Source organism: Onychostoma macrolepis, chromosome 14 (genome assembly GCF_012432095.1).
Source record: "Onychostoma macrolepis isolate SWU-2019 chromosome 14, ASM1243209v1, whole genome shotgun sequence".
NCBI lineage: Eukaryota > Metazoa > Chordata > Actinopteri > Cypriniformes > Cyprinidae > Onychostoma > Onychostoma macrolepis.
The window spans coordinates 14,827,134-14,846,611 of NC_081168.1; the positions used below are offsets into that span (position 1 = coordinate 14,827,134).

The 19,478-nt window shown below is 37.9% G+C and overlaps 1 protein-coding gene across 1 annotated transcript in view; it reads left to right on the top strand.

Annotated features, from left to right (window-relative positions):
* Nucleotides 1-15,063: 15,063 nt before the first annotated feature.
* Nucleotides 15,064-19,478, top strand: part of lingo2 (leucine rich repeat and Ig domain containing 2) — a 319,995-nt gene continuing 315,580 nt past the window's right edge. Inside the window, exon 1 of the mRNA XM_058798129.1 lies at nt 15,064-15,393. The gene's annotated coding sequence lies outside the window, so the exon portion shown is untranslated. The remainder of the gene's footprint in view (nt 15,394-19,478) is intronic.

Here is a 19,478-nt window from a genome sequence, read left to right on the forward strand (position 1 = left end):
CAAAGCATTAGAGAGAGTGTGGAAACAGTTTTGTTGAGTATGTGTTTCTTGAAAGAATGCTTCTAGCAGAAATATAATTTGTTACCCAAGTTGAACCTTGTTTTGATAGTACTGAGTGTTAAAATCGAAAGGGAACTGAAAACAATATAGACTGAGGTTGATTCATGCGGTCAAAGTTTGCGATATTGACTGAATTGGCTTACGCAGAGATGCAGAGAGTGATCACCAATGCAGTGGTATTATTTAATTACTCCTTCCAAGAAGAATAATTGATCTTTAATTATGTCTTAGACAGGAAAGTTCTAACATGCCCTCTGCAAAACAAAGTGATCATCCTCATAATCAATGTATGTAATCTGGACAGACAATTAAACAAAAATGCTGGCAGCTCACAGGCTTTATTAAGCATCCTCATTTTCTTTTGCTTCCTTTATTTATTTTTAATTTTTTCTAAATTAAAATACATATGCATTCATTTCAGATGAGGCAGTGGAGTCTTATAATGATGCAGGCATGTTGCACACGAGCTGTGTGTTTTTGTTTTATAAATGTGTTTTTCCAAAGTGTAACAAACACATTGATTGCTTCAGAACTCATTTAAAATGACTCAAGGCACTCAGAATGCATTTAAATATATCTCATATTTGAAATAAAAAACCTTCTGTTCTTTTGTTCTGTTTTACCCGTTGCATTAACCTTGAGAAATCTTAAGCACTAGCTGATGTATAGCCTTTATAGATACATTTACAATAAATGTACCCATGGTCACATAAAATATATATATATATTGGATTTTTATTTATTTATTTATTTTTAATTTATTAAAATAATCAAATTCTAATCTAAATTAAATGCTGAAAAGTGCATACAATAAAGATATAAACTGGAATCATATACCCCACCACCACCTTAGTGTTTTATATTGAAGAATATATATTTCTTGAAACTGCTGGAATCACAAAGTCATGATAATTAATTTTATATATCAATAAATAAATAAAAACAAGCTTTTTAAATTAAAGTTTAAAACAAATTACAGTTCAGGGGCCTTCGAATACTACTGACCAATAATATGTTGTAATATGTTTTAGTTCTCTCTCATAGGCACTGCTAAGCCTTAGAAAGCTTATTGATTTTATGTCTGCATTAGAGTATGAAATCCTCTGTTTGCATAAACATTTATCACTTCCAGAAGAAATGAATGTTAGAGACCCTGAATGCTGCAATATAGCAAATGAGGACCACACATCTTCTTCCTCGTATTAAATCACACCACCAGTCCCTTTCCATTAACCCAGGTGCATGGATATTAACCTGCTATATGAATACACCTCTCCGCAATGCCAAAATATATTACTCCACCACAAAGCAAAGTCAAAATGGATCTCAGCAAGGCCTTTGTTTTGTGAAATTTATGAGTGCCATTATAAAAACATCAGCCTGCTAAGATAAGTCCTGATTGAACAGGAGAAAATAATGCTCAGAGCGGTGGAATGAGCTCACAGGAAACATGCATTTCATCTTGTGCCATGCAAATCAATGGGGCTCAGCAGGGAGGAAAACGGGACCAGACCTGTATGCAAGAGCCTTTATTCACTCTGCTTGAACCAGCGGAACAGCCGCAAATGAGCCAGTGCTTTAATTCTGTGTTAGCCATGCTGGTGCATCTTTGGTAAAATTACCGTAGTTGCCTATTCAAAGAAACCAAGTGTTTGTAGTCAATTTCATCATGACATGTGAGTCAGAAGGGAGAAAGGAGCTTATTTTACGAGACGCATTCTTCTGTGCCATGTCACAGCGTTCACAAAATAACTCTGCCTACACTGATCGAAGCAGCCGGCATCAATGTAATACTAGGTTTTCAAAACAGCACGCTTCGCAAATGGACGTCTAAAAGCCTTAAGTTAGTACATGTATTCACTATCACAAAGCATTAGAGAGAGTGTGGAAACAGTTTTGTTGAGTATGTGTTTCTTGAAAGAATGCTTCTAGCAGAAATATAATTTGTTACCCAAGTTGAACCTTGTTTTGATAGTACTGAGTGTTAAAATCGAAAGGGAACTGAAAACAATATAGACTGAGGTTGATTCATGCGGTCAAAGTTTGCGATATTGACTGAATTGGCTTACGAGAGATGCAGAGAGTGATCACCAATGCAGTGGTATTATTTAATTACTCCTTCCAAGAAGAATAATTGATCTTTAATTATGTCTTAGACAGGAAAGTTCTAACATGCCCTCTGCAAAACAAAGTGATCATCCTCATAATCAATGTATGTAATCTGGACAGACAATTAAACAAAAATGCTGGCAGCTCACAGGCTTTATTAAGCATCCTCATTTTCTTTTGCTTCCTTTATTTATTTTTAATTTATTAAAATAATCAAATTCTAATCTAAATTAAATGCTGAAAAGTGCATACAATAAAGATATAAACTGGAATCATATACCCCACCACCACCTTAGTGTTTTATATTGAAGAATATATATTTCTTGAAACTGCTGGAATCACAAAGTCATGATAATTAATTTTATATATCAATAAATAAATAAAAACAAGCTTTTTAAATTAAAGTTTAAAACAAATTACAGTTCAGGGGCCTTCGAATACTACTGACCAATAATATGTTGTAATATGTTTTAGTTCTCTCTCATAGGCACTGCTAAGCCTTAGAAAGCTTATTGATTTTATGTCTGCATTAGAGTATGAAATCCTCTGTTTGCATAAACATTTATCACTTCCAGAAGAAATGAATGTTAGAGACCCTGAATGCTGCAATATAGCAAATGAGGACCACACATCTTCTTCCTCGTATTAAATCACACCACCAGTCCCTTTCCATTAACCCAGGTGCATGGATATTAACCTGCTATATGAATACACCTCTCCGCAATGCCAAAATATATTACTCCACCACAAAGCAAAAGTCAAAATGGATCTCAGCAAGGCCTTTGTTTTGTGAAATTTATGAGTGCCATTATAAAAAACATCAGCCTGCTAAGATAAGTCCTGATTGAACAGGAGAAAATAATGCTCAGAGCGGTGGAATGAGCTCACAGGAAACATGCATTTCATCTTGTGCCATGCAAATCAATGGGGCTCAGCAGGGAGGAAAAACGGGGACCAGACCTGTATGCAAGAGCCTTTATTCACTCTGCTTGAACCCGCGGAACAGCCGCAAATGAGCCAGTGCTTTAATTCTGTGTTAGCCATGCTGGTGCATCTTTGGTAAAATTACCGTAGTTGCCTATTCAAAGAAACCAAGTGTTTGTAGTCAATTTCATCATGACATGTGAGTCAGAAGGGAGAAAGGAGCTTATTTTACGAGACGCATTCTTCTGTGCCATGTCACAGCGGTTCACAAAATAACTCTGCCTACACTGATCGAAGCAGCCGGCATCAATGTAATACTAGGTTTTCAAAACAGCACGCTTCGCAAATGGACGTCTAAAAGCCTTAAGTTAGTACATGTATTCACTATCACAAAGCATTAGAGAGAGTGTGGAAACAGTTTTGTTGAGTATGTGTTTCTTGAAAGAATGCTTCTAGCAGAAATATAATTTGTTACCCAAGTTGAACCTTGTTTTGATAGTACTGAGTGTTAAAATCGAAAGGGAACTGAAAACAATATAGACTGAGGTTGATTCATGCGGTCAAAGTTTGCGATATTGACTGAATTGGCTTACGCAGAGATGCAGAGAGTGATCACCAATGCAGTGGTATTATTTAATTACTCCTTCCAAGAAGAATAATTGATCTTTAATTATGTCTTAGACAGGAAAGTTCTAACATGCCCTCTGCAAAACAAAGTGATCATCCTCATAATCAATGTATGTAATCTGGACAGACAATTAAACAAAAAATGCTGGCAGCTCACAGGCTTTATTAAGCATCCTCATTTTCTTTTGCTTCCTTTATTTATTTTTAATTTTTTTCTAAATTAAAATACATATGCATTCATTTCAGATGAGGCAGTGGAGTCTTATAATGATGCAGGCATGTTGCACACGAGCTGTGTGTTTTTTGTTTTTTTATAAATGTGTTTTTCCAAAGTGTAACAAACACATTGATTGCTTCAGAACTCATTTAAAATGACTCAAGGCACTCAGAATGCATTTAAATATATCTCATATTTGAAATAAAAAAACCTTCTGTTCTTTTGTTCTGTTTTACCCGTTGCATTAACCTTGAGAAATCTTAAGCACTAGCTGATGTATAGCCTTTATAGATACATTTACAATAAATGTACCCATGGTCACATAAAATATATATATATATATATATATATATATATATATATTGGATTTTTTTATTTATTTATTTATTTTTTAATGCACAGTGATAATGATTTTCTTTCCCTTCCACAGTATCCACAGCTGTATCCTGTCACATGTTGTGTGTGGTGGTGGGGGGGGGGGATAAAAAAATTATTAATGCTCACCTCATATACCTTCTGCTACTTAATAGCTGTTTGTCAGAACAGTTGTGAAATGTAGGACACATGCAGGCTTTGCTTGAAGAAACCGTTATGTATTTCTATAGAGAACTGCTCCTCCGAGGGAAGAGGGGGCTGAGGAACAGCAAATGGAGGTTGTGCACCTTTTAGTGACATCCACTCTGTGGAATTTCAAAGGAATCGCCTGCGTAGCTGTGTTAATGCTGCTGCTGATCAGGAAAATTCTGACGAAGCATGTCTGAAAATTAAAGCAATCCACTTCGCCACTGTCAGCATAAACGGCAAACCTCAATCAACGGTTTGAATAATTCCACTGCACATCTTTTAACTCACAGATTTTAACTTCCTCCCAGGAAAGGTCAGCCTATGCTCCTCACCTGATAAAGAATTATAAACCTGACTCCACTTTCAAGACCCATGATTCCTTATAGCTATATTAACTGGTTGGAGGTAATTAGGTTCAGAAGAGTAAAAAAGGGTAGTCCACTAAAAATTTGGTGTTGGGTGTCAAAAAAATGAAAGTCAAATCACTTTTCGAATTGATCTTTTGTGCTCCGCAGAAAAAAAAACCCAAGTCATGAAGGTTTAAAATGACTATAAGGGTGAGTGAATGATTACAAAATTATATATTTTTTAAACCTTCCATTGAAGAACAGCTTTTACTGTATGTAACATTGTAAGTTTGAACAGAATTTGATATGCCGCATTGTTTCAGAGCCAAACTCGCCAGTGTAAAGAAGTCTATACTCATTGCATTTAGTAGCGATGCACCAGAAGATTCTATTATTTTCTCCCTTTTAAATGACTGTGACTATTGATCTGCAAGCAAAATTCACTGCTGCTAAGTGCAAATTTACTTAGTTTTTCAAACAGCTTGCAGTAGAAGCTGGATACAAAATCACTTGGTAAACCAGCCAATTTCCTTTCAGTTTTTTTCATCTTCTTGTGATGACATTAGACTGCAAGAGATTTTTTGAGATGCATATTGCAAATTGCCACCAGTCAGATTAACCTTAGTTAGTGTATTATGGAGAATAAGGATGACCGCACCCTCAATAGACCAGGTTTATTCATTTATTTATTTTATTTATTTGGAATTTAGTGATAAAGTGATATGCTTAAGTAAGAGGCTAAGACATGCTTTTTAGTGTTCTTTGATCAAACTGTTTTTTAGTTTGAATTGATCTAGCAGCTCATGTTTGGCAGACTAAAATGAATGCTTGTCAGGCCTGTCAGTTGCAGCACTTGTGCCTGTCTGGATGTTTTTGGCATCAGAAATTAAATGCACTAGTCGCTGAATGTATAAATGAGGTCTCCCATGGAGTTTAACAGTACTTTAATGTGCACAGTACAAAATCTCTCACAGGCAGACTGACCGCACAAATGATGAAGAAAAACAGCAGGAATATAGTAAGTCAAAAATAAAGAAACAATAGGCTATATAACAAAAAACAAGTTGACCCAAAAATACACCAATTGAACTACTTATGTTATTTTAATGTGTATGAATTAATGGTATACTTTGAATTCAGTGAAGAGAGCAACATTTCTCACATAATCGTACTTTTTTTTTTTTCCTCAAGGAGAATATGACATCATTTTATGTGTGTAGACCTTCTTGTTTTACCTCAGCGCCTCATTAAAGTTGCTTTATCATTAAAGGTGATTGCTTCATTTGGCAACAGCTGACTGATCATTACTTCAATGACATTGCTGATGCCTGCCATCTGGTCTGCCACAACCTGCAGGTAGAGTTTCATTAATGTCATCAAGTGCAAGTTCTGAGGTCTTGAGATATAACACTTTACTTGACATTAAGCAATTAAGTTCTTTCTTTTCTTCAGATAGGCGCTTCAAAGGATGTCCTTTGTCATTATTCCTATGGATTGCAGTGTTGGGTGTTACTAATTACTAAGTAATTAGTTACTGTAATTTAATTACTTTTCCCTTGAAAAAAAGTAAAGTAAGGGACTACTCTTATTTTTTCTGTAATTTAATTACAGTTGCTTCTCATGTAATTGAACTTAATACTGTGTATAAACTGTAAGAAAAGAAAAAAATTCTGTAAAAAAACGGATAATGTATAGCCAGAAAATTACCAGGGCATTTTCTGTTAAATTTACGGACATTTCCTTCAATATTAAAATGGAAAATTCTGTAGATTTACATTTTCTTCTGTACCATAAACAGACAATCCTTTATGCAGAAATTTCTAAAAAATATATAGCATAGGCCTATCTTTAGTAGCAAATAAATCCAGCACAACATATACAAATTGAACATGGTTTATTTTTACCTCATGTAAACATTCTTAAAAGTGTGTTCAGTAGCTTTTATTTGCCTTAAACAGGTGAAGACAAAACTATTACATCAATTAATTTAACAATGTGTAAAGCACCATTGAAAATGCTTGTATTGTGGAACACTTTTTAGTTTTAAACAGCAACAGGCAGAAAAAAAGAAAACATGAGCAGGTACTTTATTTGTACAATATTGGTGTTGCATCAAATAGTGGTCACAAAGATAAACTTCAAATCAAGATTCAAAATATTTTCAAATACATGGGGGAAAAAAATGAATTACAAAGACATGGCTGTCATTAATAACAATCGCTATAGACTTACAGTCAATAGTCAAGTGAAATGTTTCAGTGTTTACACCATTTAAGCTATAGAAGAACACAATATTATTTAAAAGGACAGTTCACCCAAAAATGTGAATTCTGTCATCAGTTACTCACCCTCATACCGTTCCAAATCCATAAGATTTTCATTCATCTTTGGAACACAAACGAAGAGTATTTTTAATGAAATCTCTGTGCTTTCTGTCCCTCCATTGACAACTACCTTCTTTACTACTACTACTACTTTCAAGTTCCAATCAGGTATAGCTGTCAGATTTCATTAAAAAGGATTTTCATTAGTGTTCCAAAAATGAACAAAAGTCTAACAGGATTGAAACAAGATTTTTCATATAACATTTTGGGTGAACTAACCCTTTAAGTTAGATTACTAACCTCTAATTCATGCTAAATTATCTGCATCTACAATTGACATGGTACTGCAAAAAATACTTTCTTGTACAGCATTTGAAAATAAAATAAAAAACAAAGATGCATGCACTCATGCCTCACATTTCAATATGAATCTATACTATACAACTATACAATCTAAATTAAGAGCAGGGCTCCAAGTGTTTGTGTGCTTTTGTAGTATCTCTTGCCATGTGCCAGTTTGTGGAAGCTACTTTTTTTTTTTTTCCTGCACGTTCAGTCCAAGTTCCATGTTGAGATTTGAAAAAAGCTCAAATTGTACATGGATTCTCAAAGTCTTGGAAGCGTAGGTTCCCATCTTCTGAACCTTTGACCCTCGTTCAGGATTTCTTCACAGGAAGACTGGAAATGACAAGAAATGAAATGAATGAAAGTGAAGTACAGAGTAACATGCAGAACAGGTTGAGATTGAATTATCAGCTGCTATTCCAATTACTTTCCAGTTCAAACATTGTTTATAAAATGCTAAACTTGCATTTCCAGTGGTCTCCAATTGCATCTGTCATGTGATCTTGTCAACAATGTTTTATGATATACTTAAAGAGATAGTTCACCCAAAAATGAAAATTCTGTCATTAATTATTCACCCTCATGTCGTTCCAAACCCGTAAGACCTTTGTTCATCTTCAGAACACAAATTAAGATATTTCTGATAAAATCCGAGAGCTCTCTGACCCACGGTGGTGCTGACGCTGCACTTTGTTTACTGGCAAATGAACGCACATGCATGCGTTGTGGTACTCTCGTTAATGGTAGCAGACTTTCCCAGGAGAGAAGAATTCATTGAATAAAGTTATTTTTGTTTTCTTTGCGCACAAAAAGTATTCTCATAGCTTCGTAAAATTACAGTTGAACCACTGATGTCGCATGGACCATTTTAATGATGTCCTTATACTACGTTTCTGTGCCTTGATCGTGGTAGGACCCTTGCTGTCTATGGAGGGTCAGAAAGCTCTCAGATTTCATCAAAAATATCTTAATTTGTGTTGCAAAAATGAATGAAGGTCTTATGGGTTTGGAATGACATGAGGGTGAGTGATTAATGACAGAATTTTAATTTTTGGGTGAACTAACCCTTTGATTATTTTCAACTAAACAGCAACACAATAAAATGCTTTATACACAGTTTCATTACATAAGTTCCTTACATTTGTATGGATTCCAGCGTAGGTGCCATCTCCTCTGGATGTTTTATGTTTAAATTAAAACAAAGAGAATGTGTAGCTCAGCCACAATGGGAGTAAATGATAACTTCTTGAATGACAGCAATCTGGAATCACCAGTAACAAATAAGAAATTATAAAAAGCACATGGTGAATTCAGAAAACCACTCCAAACATTGATTAAATCTTTCCTACACAAACAAAAGTTAACTGAATAAATTACTCATTTAGTAATTTTTTGTCAGTATTGAACAGGCCTAATGGTAAATAAAATAAAAACAGTTAATAAATAAAACAGAATCAACATGATCTCACAGAATTCCGTGTAATGACCACGGACTTAATTAACCCCGAATCTGTGGTGGCATCACGGAATCGCCGAAAATTCCGTCATGGGCTCACAGAAGTGATACCAATGTAAGTCAGTGACAGGCATCAGCCGTGAACCACGCACAGATCCACTGGTTCAACACTTTAAATAGGAAACCCTTAGCATCAATATGCCGACGCGATATACTGGGAAATTTATCGTCATCATTATTGTTCAGAACTGGGTAGGTTTAGGGTAGGGGTGGGGTCAGGTACTCCAGTGAAAGTATAAATTTATATACAAAATATAACTGCACCGGAGTCACTCTTTTTACGTGGTCTGATGCAGCACTGGTGTTGAACCAGTGAATCCGTGCATGGACCACGGCTGATGCCTTCTGTGAGCCCATCACGGAATTTTCGGCGATTCCGTGATGCCACCACAGATTCGGGGTTAATTAAGTCCGTGGTCATTACACAGAATTGTGTGAGATCAGGTTGAACAGAATACAAACCCATGATAAGAATGCAGGGGTGCTTGGGGTGTACAGTACAGCAGCAGCAATTAGATCTGTCATTAGAAAGAAAACAAAAGAAACACCATGAATGTCATGAGCTGCTGTCCCTTTAAAACATGACATATGACACATCCCAACTCTTTACATCAGTCAAGACTTTTAAACTTATTTAAGACTGTCACTTGCCAAAAATTTTTACATAATTTTGTGTAATTTTGTCCATGTAAGTGCGAGAGAGAACTCGGTGCGCTACTGAAATGCTGTCAGCAATAAAATAATAATAATAAACGAAGCAATTCCAAGAGGGATCACGCTCCAGCTGATTCAATCACCATCACCAGCTGCAGCTCATCACACCACCTATAAATACTCACCCAATTCTCATCTCCTTTGTCAGATCGTTGTTTGTGAGTCCCGGTTGTGTTTGGTCTCGTCTTCGTTCCAGTTTATGCCGTCTTCGTTCCTGTTCCTGTTCGTGTTCTGTGGATGTTATCTGGATTCGTCACGTCACGTCAACACTTCTCTTCACGGACTCATCTGACCATCAAAGTCCCTGCGCCACAAACCTGTATCTATTTCTGGACTGTAATATTTATCATTTTCACCTTACCAATAAACTGAGTTACTTGCAGATTGTTTCCGAGTCTCTGTCATGACAGAACGATCTGATGGAAGCAGCGAGTAGCTCTACCGGATCGCTGGAGGACTTTGTGAACAGTAACAGACTTCGCATGGATTCCCAGGAGAGGAACCTCTACGAGTTTCCACTGCGCCCTCCACACCGCCGGTTCCCCCACCACCACCGGAGAACCCCTCCCAGTCGGAACCCCGCCTACCAGTCCCTGAGTCATACGCAGGTGAACCCAACTACTGTCGAGCATGTCCGACAAGTGCTCCAGAGGTTGCTAGAGAATGGGCTTTTCGTCAAGGCAGAGAAATGCGATTTTCATGCACAGTCTGTTCCTTTTTTAGGTTACATCGTGTCGGTTGAGGGAGTGCGTATGGATCCTGAGAAGATTAAGGCTGTGGTGGAATGGCCAAGCCCAGATTCCCGTAAGGCTCTACAGAGGTTTCTGGGATTCGCCAATTTCTACCGGCGTTTCATTCGCAACTTCAGCCAACTAGCCGCGCCTCTGACCGCCTTGACCTCTCCCAGAACGATGTTCAGGTGGTCAGACGCAGCCGAGGCTGCGTTTACCAAACTGAAAGGTTGCTTCGTTTCAGCCCCCATCCTTATTACCCCTGATCCTTCACGTCAGTTCATGGTGGAGGTCGATCGTCAGAGGTGGGGTAGGTGCAGTGCTATCCCAGCGTTCTCTCTCAGGCGACAAGATGCACCCTTGCGCATTTTGTCTCATCGTCTATCCCCAGCAGAACGCAATTATGACATTGGTAACAGAGAGTTGTTGGCAGTTAAGTTAGCATTGGAGGAATGGCTCCACTGGTTAGTCTGGACCGATCATAAGAACTTGGAATATATTAGAACGGCTAAAAGATTAAACTCCAGGCAGGCTCGGTGGGCTCTTTTTTTCGGTCGTTTTGATTTTACTCTCTCGTACCGCCCGGGTTCCAAGAACATCAAACCCGATTCTTTATCGCGTATTTTTGACCGTTCCGAACGCCCGTCTACTCCCGTGCGCATTTTACCTGAGACCCTATTTGTCTCTACGCTCACATGGGAGGTCAAATCGAAGGTCAAAGCGGCCTTAGAAGGGGTAACGCCTACGGCCCGTTGCCCACCGAATCGTTTATTTGTGCCTGAGGGGTTACGGTCCAGCGTTATTCAGTGGGGACATTGTTCCAATGTGGCTTGTCATCCAGGAGTCAGTCGTACTAAATTTTTAGTCAAGCAACGATTCTGGTGGCCTCTCATGGACCGTGACGTTCACAGTTTTGTCTTGGCTTGCTCGGTTTGTGCCACTGGCAAGTCTTCCAATCGACCCCCAGATGGGTTACTCCAACCGCTGCCGGTTCCTTCGAGACCCTGGTCCCACATTGCGCTAGATTTTGTCACCACCCTCCCAGGGTCACACGGTAGTTTTGACCATGGTGGACCGGTTCTCGAAGGCGGCCCATTTCATTCCCTTGCCCAAATTACCCTCAGCCAAGGAGACCGCGTTGATTGTCGTTAACCACGTGTTTCGGTTACATGGCCTCCCGATGGACGTGGTTTCCGACAGAGGACCCCAATTTGTGTCCAGATTTTGGCGAGAGTTTTGTAAATTACTGGGGGCGACTGTCAGTCTGTCCTCTGGGTTCCACCCCCAGAGCAATGGTCAAACCGAGCGAGCCAACCAAGATTTAGAAAGAACGCTGCGGTGTGTGGTATCCAAGAATCCTTCCTCTTGGAGCCAACAACTGTCTATGGTGGAGTACGCCCACAATACGTTGCCAGTGTCATCCACGGGCCTATCTCCGTTTGAGTGTAGCGTAGGTTACCAGCCACCAATTTTTCCTAGTCTGGAATCCGAGGTTGCGGTCCCCTCCGCCCACGCCTTCGTCCAGAGGTGTCACCGCACTTGGACTAGAGCCCGTGAGACTCTACTCCAAGTAGGGTCACGCACCAAGGCCAGAGCCGACCGCCACTGGTCTAGGCCTCCCGTATACGTCGCTGGTCAAAAAGTGTGGCTTTCTACCAAGAACATTCCTCTCCGCTCCGTGTCTAATAAACTTGCACCCAAATTCATTGGCCCGTTCACTGTCACCAAGATCATTAGTCCGGTGGCAGTCCGCCTCAACCTCCCTCCAGTGTACAGGAGAATTCATCCCGTCTTTCATGTATCTAAAATAAAGCCCGTTTTTCATTCACACATTAATCCTCTGGCCCCGGTTCCCCCCCCCCCCCCCCCCGCCGCGACTCGTAGATGGGGAACCGACTTATTCGGTCAATCGATTCTGGACTCAAGACGGAGGCGCGGATTTCAGTACTTGGTGGACTGGGAAGGTTACGGTCCGGAGGAGAGAAGTTGGGTTCCGGCTAGGGACATCCTGGACCACACCCTTATCGATGATTACAATCGACAGGTAAGGGAGCCTGGGAACGCCAGGAGGCGTTTCTAGGGGGAGGGGTACTGTCACGGTTCAGAAATCCTATGCTTCCTCCTTGTCTCGTGCTCGTTGTTTGTGTGTGTGAGAGTGTGTGGGCGTGCCGAATCATCGGCACTGATCACGCTCCAGCTGATTCAATCACCAGCTGCAGCTCATCACACCACCTATAAATACTCACCCAATTCTCATCTCCTTTGTCAGATCGTTGTTTGTGAGTCCCGGTTGTGTTTGGTCTCGTCTTCGTTCCAGTTTATGCCGTCTTCGTTCCTGTTCCTGTTCGTGTTCTGTGGATGTTATCTGGATTCGTCACATCACGTCAACACTTCTCTTCACGGACTCATCTGACCATCAAAGTCCCTGCGCCACAAACCTGTATCTATTTCTGGACTGTAATATTTATCATTTTCACCTTACCAATAAACTGAGTTACTTGCAGATTGTTTCCGAGTCTCTGTCATGACAATGTGTGTTCACAGACAGCGTGCCAGTAACGTTAACGAATTAACTTCTCGTGTGTGTGTTTAACATAAACAAGACAATAAAAAGTCTAAACCTACCTCGTTTGGCAGAAAAGGCCTGAAGAATTATGCGATGTCAGATCTTCACCTAGTCGTATCTTAATCTCTTTTCAATAATAATAATAAAAAAGTTGTAAATGGTGTTTTCTTTTCTTGACAATTACTCTGCCAGCTCCTGTTGAAATAATTGAAAGAATAAAGCGCTCTAAACACAGCTGTACCTCAGATTTAACGTTCTTACAGCTGCTTAACATCACCTCAGTAATAGGTTAATATGCCGATGCTTTACGACATGCTCAGTAACAAATACACCGCAACAACAATTAAAAAGTTAATAAACTTTTAATTATAAAACTAAAAGTGAGAACACTGTAACAAATAACTTACCTCCATGTGTCCAGTAAAATGTGACGGTCTGCTGAAAATTTTGAATATGACGGCTCGGAGCTCAGACATTCATTTGCCAAACAAGCTAGACAGCAACTAAGTTAAAGTTACAGTTTATGTTACATTTAACAAAAACTAATTTACCACGGAAGTGTAAGAACAGTTCCCCAAACCCGAAATCCGACTTTAAAATGAAATTTTGACCGATACTATCTCCGTGAATAATGACACCTGCTATGGCACTGTTTTCGCGCCGATAATCGACTGAGCTTCTTGTTCCCACAATGCAAAACGTAATTAAAAAATACGGAAAAACACCTTTCAAAACCAAATAGGAAAATTCCTTCAAATTATTAAGCTATATTGTACTGTATTTTTACGGACTTTTTTTTACAGTGTAGAGTGTAGAACATTTATAAACAATACAGTAGTGGATTTAACATCACAATTTAAAGTCTAACCTTAAAATGCATGTTTTTTTTTTATGTACCCTTCTCACTTTAAATACTTTAGTGAGCTAATAAGAATATTCAGCAGCTGTTTACTTAAAAAGCACATATTAATGTCTTTATTCTTATAGTTATTCTTAAAGACCTTATTCTAAATGCTACCTGGTCTCATGGCATTTACGTACCTGGGTGCACTTTTTAGCGTGACATGAAATACGTACCAAACAACAATAAAATCACACAAGGACTTTAACTGTAAGCGACACAAGTATACGGAAATGATGTTTGTTATTATTTCAAATTTTGTATACATTTTTATAAACTTTTTTTAAAATTTATTTACTACTTAGGCATGTTGACAATAACGCCACCAACATTGTCTATGACCAGATATGTTTTAGTTCAAAATTTGCTTTGCTTGAGAAAGCATGAAAATATATAGTTATGATTTTTTTTTTTTTTTTTTTCATATGATTTCGTCGGGTTAGTTTTGCATCAAACACAATGTAATTTTCGGCAATCGAGATCTGGCAGCAAAAGCGCATTTTTTCCACCTGGGCGAGCGCTTCTCGGACAGCTTACCTCGCCCATGAAAACAGCAGTCTACCAGCTAAACACTGAGAACGCGCTACAATCCTGACGAGTCGTAGCCACAGAGCGGAGGCGCCAAAGCTGCGGAGAATCCGCTTACCCGGAAGCTTCCGTCACTGTCTCACTGACATAGATTTACAGAAAATTACAATTTTTTTTTTCAAATAAATAATTTTACATACTTATTCCCAACACTTTATTAAGCTTTAAGTCACATCTCAAATGACAAGAGATCAACTTATAATCATGTTTATATTCATTAGCCCGTGAACTCATTCTCTCAGACGGCCTGGGTATGCGGCGCATTCGCAGCTTATATGGACGGAACACCACTGCTAAATACCCGTTTCACACCGCAGAGCAGGAGCAGCGGGCGCCCATCGGTCTTTGTCAGACACGTGGTTTTGTTGTGTGTGACGTCACCGCGGCGCCATTTTTGAGGTATCGCGCTACTGACGGAGAATTAAAGAGATTACAGCAGTAAAAGTAAATGAGATAACTCTAAGATAACTAATAAGATAAATATTTAGATACGACGTAAATACGACGTAAATATAACTCACAAACATGGAGAAGCAAAAGAAAATTGAGAAAAGGCCGTACCGAGATAAACTCGATAAAGATGCCAGGGACCGTTATTTAGAGAAATTGTTATCCATTCAGAATATAGATCCATATGAGCTGACTGCAGTAAGTTGGAGTGCTGACCCCACATTGCTACCTTCATCCTCATACTTAGACATTGTTAATTATCTTGTTTATGGCATAAGCGCATATACCAGTCCAAACAATTTAAAAACAATAAATCTCTGGAAGCCCACGGACATTTCACCAATGGCTGGGTACAGGATTTATTTGCATTCCGTCTAAAGGACTGCGACAACACAGTAGTAACAGCAAAGGTATGTTTTCTGTAATGATTATTATGTAATAATGTCATGTTAACTGTATAAGGATGGTTTGTTTAGTTTGAACGTGTCAAATGAATTTGAATACTACCCTCTTTTCATGCATTTTTTCTTTATTGTATTAATTACACAAACCAATACCTAACCCTTTTCAGTAGTGAGACTTACTATTGCAGCCTATCACACAACAAGAACGTACCATTTTATCACAGAATTATTTTTAAATGAACAACACAATTCTCCCAACAGAACAAACCAGCAATGATACCTTACAAATGGCGGCTGCGCCCATAATGCACTTCGTGTTCATAATGTACTGGCAGCGTTTGTCGCACACAGCTGAACCGCGGCTTGTACAGACGAATATCGTCATTTCTATCGTATTTTCCAGCGTTCTTTTCCGAATACTGTGTGCCATGTGCTTTGATGTATGATATGGCCAGCAAACTCTGTGATGCGACCGTGTCCCCCTCCCCTCTGTCCCACAAACATATGTAAATAAATAACATATATTATATATTGGTAGTTTACACGATAAACTTGAGCCAAGTGTATACGAAAAAACTGCAGACCCTGTCATGAAAAATGATGTCTGAACCTTCTCACATTTTGTGTGAGGAATATTCATTTTTGCCCTCTAACAGAAGGCTTCAGTTGCATATTAGATTGAATTGGCTATTTTATGTAAATCTTTTGTGTATTAGTCTGTCAAATTTATTAAAAAAATTAATTAGGCTACTTCACAACAAAATGTCGTTTTATTTATTTATTTAGTTTTTTTTTAAATATAAGCAGCTGGTACACTCCACATTTAACAAGTATAGTCATATAACAAGACAACGACAAAAACCTTTTACATGCAAAGGTGAAAGACTTCAGCATTAACAAAACAATTCAGATGAATGCATAATTAGAAATGAGCATACTTTACACTTAAATTAAACTTTAAACGAACATCACATCACAATCTTAGTGATTGTGTAATTGATCAAATGTGTCAAATATGTCTGAACCTTCTCACATTTTGTATGAGGAATATTCATTTTTGCCCTCTAACAGAAGGTTTAGAGTTGCATATGCTAGATTGAATTGGCTATGTTACTTAAATCTTTTGTGTATCAGTCTGTAAAATTAATAAACCAGAATTTGGAGTTCAAATAGGCCTCTGCAAAATAGAAAGGACTGACTATTCTAATGCACTGTAGCCGTGCGTTTATGTACTGTTTTTATTTTAATTTTTTAATTTTTATATATTTTTTTTGTATTAGGTGTGTCTATTGTATTGTTTGTTTTGTAATTATCGATGTGAATTGATGTGAGACACACTGTGAGATCCAAGACAAATTTTGGAAAGAATTCCAACAATAAAGTGTAACTGGATTGAATAATTTAGGAGCGCTGCTCCTGCTCCCGGTGTGAATGCACTCATTTGTTAACGTGCACGCCAAAAATATGCGCTACTCACGTGTGCAGTGTGAAACCGGCGTAAATTTTAATAAGCAGTAATTAGGAGTATATTGAGGCAAAAGTCATAGTTAACAGTTAGTTACACTCTCAGAAATAAAGGTACAAAAGCTGTCACTGGGACGGTACCTTTTCAAAAGGTACACTTTTGTATCTATTAGGTTCAAATATGTACACTTTAAGTAATATGTACCTTAAAGGTACCAAAATGGACCCTTTAGGTTCAAACATGTACCTTTTGAAAAGGTAACGCCCCAGTGACAGCTTTTGTACCTTTATTTCTGAGAGTGTAACTGGACCCAAATCTAAAGTGTGACCAGAATAATTTATGTAGTTACTTGAAAGAATTAAAAGAACCATTTCATGTCTATCCTTGTATCATTAACTTGTCAAGGTTGATATAGGATTTAGACAATAATTTTAATAAGTAATTAGGCTAAATACATTTTGGAGAGAGTAATTTATACTGTAATCTAACTGAATATGTAATTAGTAACTAGTAATTAATTACTTTTTTACAGTAACTTACCAAACACTGTTGGAGTGTGATTGGGAGCATGCACATGAGAGATGAAATTAAGTCAGTGTTTCTATTTTTATCTGCAAGTTTTTGTAGGTTTGTGAACTGCAGCTTTATTGGCAACATACGGTACAGAGGAACTAGACTCGTTTAAGAGCTGATCTGGATTTAATAACAATTCACAGCTATCGCCTCGAGAGCATATGTAAGAGTGTATCTATCTTTGGCTTGTCCGTTTCGGAAATTTATGAGCCCATCTGCAGCCAAGTAAACTTCTTTTGTAAAATAGGTCACATAATAGATGATTCCATTTGTGAGAGAGGCACACTTATCTTCCTCTTTTTGCCTAGAAGTAATCTATTCCACAGTGAGTTTGGATGTAAAAACATTCAGTTATATATATTGTTATTTGCAACTCCTCTTTTTATTTTCTCCTTTTTTTGATTGTTTCTTCACCTTTCCAGTTAAGACTCTGCCCTCATTCATACCTGGGATTGGTCGTAGAAAATCAGAATATAGATATGTAGATGTCCAACTTCTGGGCATATTGTCATAAAAGCACTTACGTTGATGGGCATATTAAAAACCGAAAATAGAAGTAATTTTAACTAACAGACTTTTCTTAGGTACTAATATTTATATAAACAATTAGTATGTTGTATTTGCATTAATTTCATATTTGTATTTCTTAATATTACTTATATAATTTAATACCACGTGCAAAGAGTTGTTGTTATTCTGTCTTTTTTTTTTTGGCACTCTGAAAACATTCCATCTTTTCCCTTCATTCATTGTCAGATTCCATTCACGCATAGTGAAACAAAATAAAATTGCTTGTTTGCCACCCACCTGTGACAGTCAGTTGCCAGTGACCTGTGATAGACTGCGTGGAATACAATAATACAGCATTTCTTCTAAAACTGAACGGGGCTTAACTGCAAAATACGATCTGAACTTTTTCAAGCTTTATGCTGCAGTCAAAACACACTCAGTAAGACTATGACCTTGACTGGGGGCTTAAAACATTTCAGAGTTTTAAAATTGGTTGCAATAATCTCCCTTGATATGAACACTAAATGCCAAGGCCAGGTTGAGACTTAAGCCAAGCAAGTACTTGGGAATTGGGAATTGGAAAAGATCTTATGGACAGTAAATTTCATTTTGGTCACCCTGACTGGGTTGTGTGCAGAATTTAGAATTGAGGGTAGCTTGAGGAGTACATAATAGATTATGCAAATGAATGTAATACATTTAAATGAGGTAAACACACTTAAACACAATCATTCGAAAGTTTGAAGCTGGTAAGATTTTTAAATGTTTTTGAAATAAATTTCTTATGCTCACAAAGGCTGCATTTATTTTATTTTTTTATAATTTTTTTTATTATGCAGATTCTTAACAACATACATGGCATATGTGAAAATCAACACAACCTGCTATTTAAAAAAAAAAAAAAACAACAAAAAAAAACATCCATAGCGATAGATAAATAAAATTATGTAAATAACAAGAACATCACCCTTATCCCTACCCAACCCAAATTATCCCACATAAACAAAGGGGGAGAAAGAGAGAAAATAAAGAAAGAAAGTTGAGTGCATTTTTAAAATAAAATATACAGTGCAGTAAAATTGAAAATTTATATGGTAAAATATATATATATATATATATAATGTCACGAATCTGGACTGCACTTCCATTCACCCTCCACCAGAGGTCACTTGCTCACCACATTGACTCACACCATACATAACACTGGACTTCATTTCCCATCATCCATTGCACTGATTGCACACACAGCTGAAGGCACTGATCACACAGCTCTCACTAATCACACACTCTATATAAACCCTGGACTTTGTTTCCCTCACTGCCGAGTATTGTACGCGTTTACCGCTCCCCTAGCCGTAGCAACTCTACAGAGCCCCTGTTAGTTTTCCCCTGCCTGTTTTGGATTGTGTTTTCCCGTGTTTGTTCTAGCCTGTGTTCCCTGGATTAACCCTTTCCTTGCCGTTTGGACACTGTTTGCACCCCTATTTGGATTCTAGCCCGTGTTCCCTGGATTATCTCTCTGCCTTGCCCACTGGATACTGTT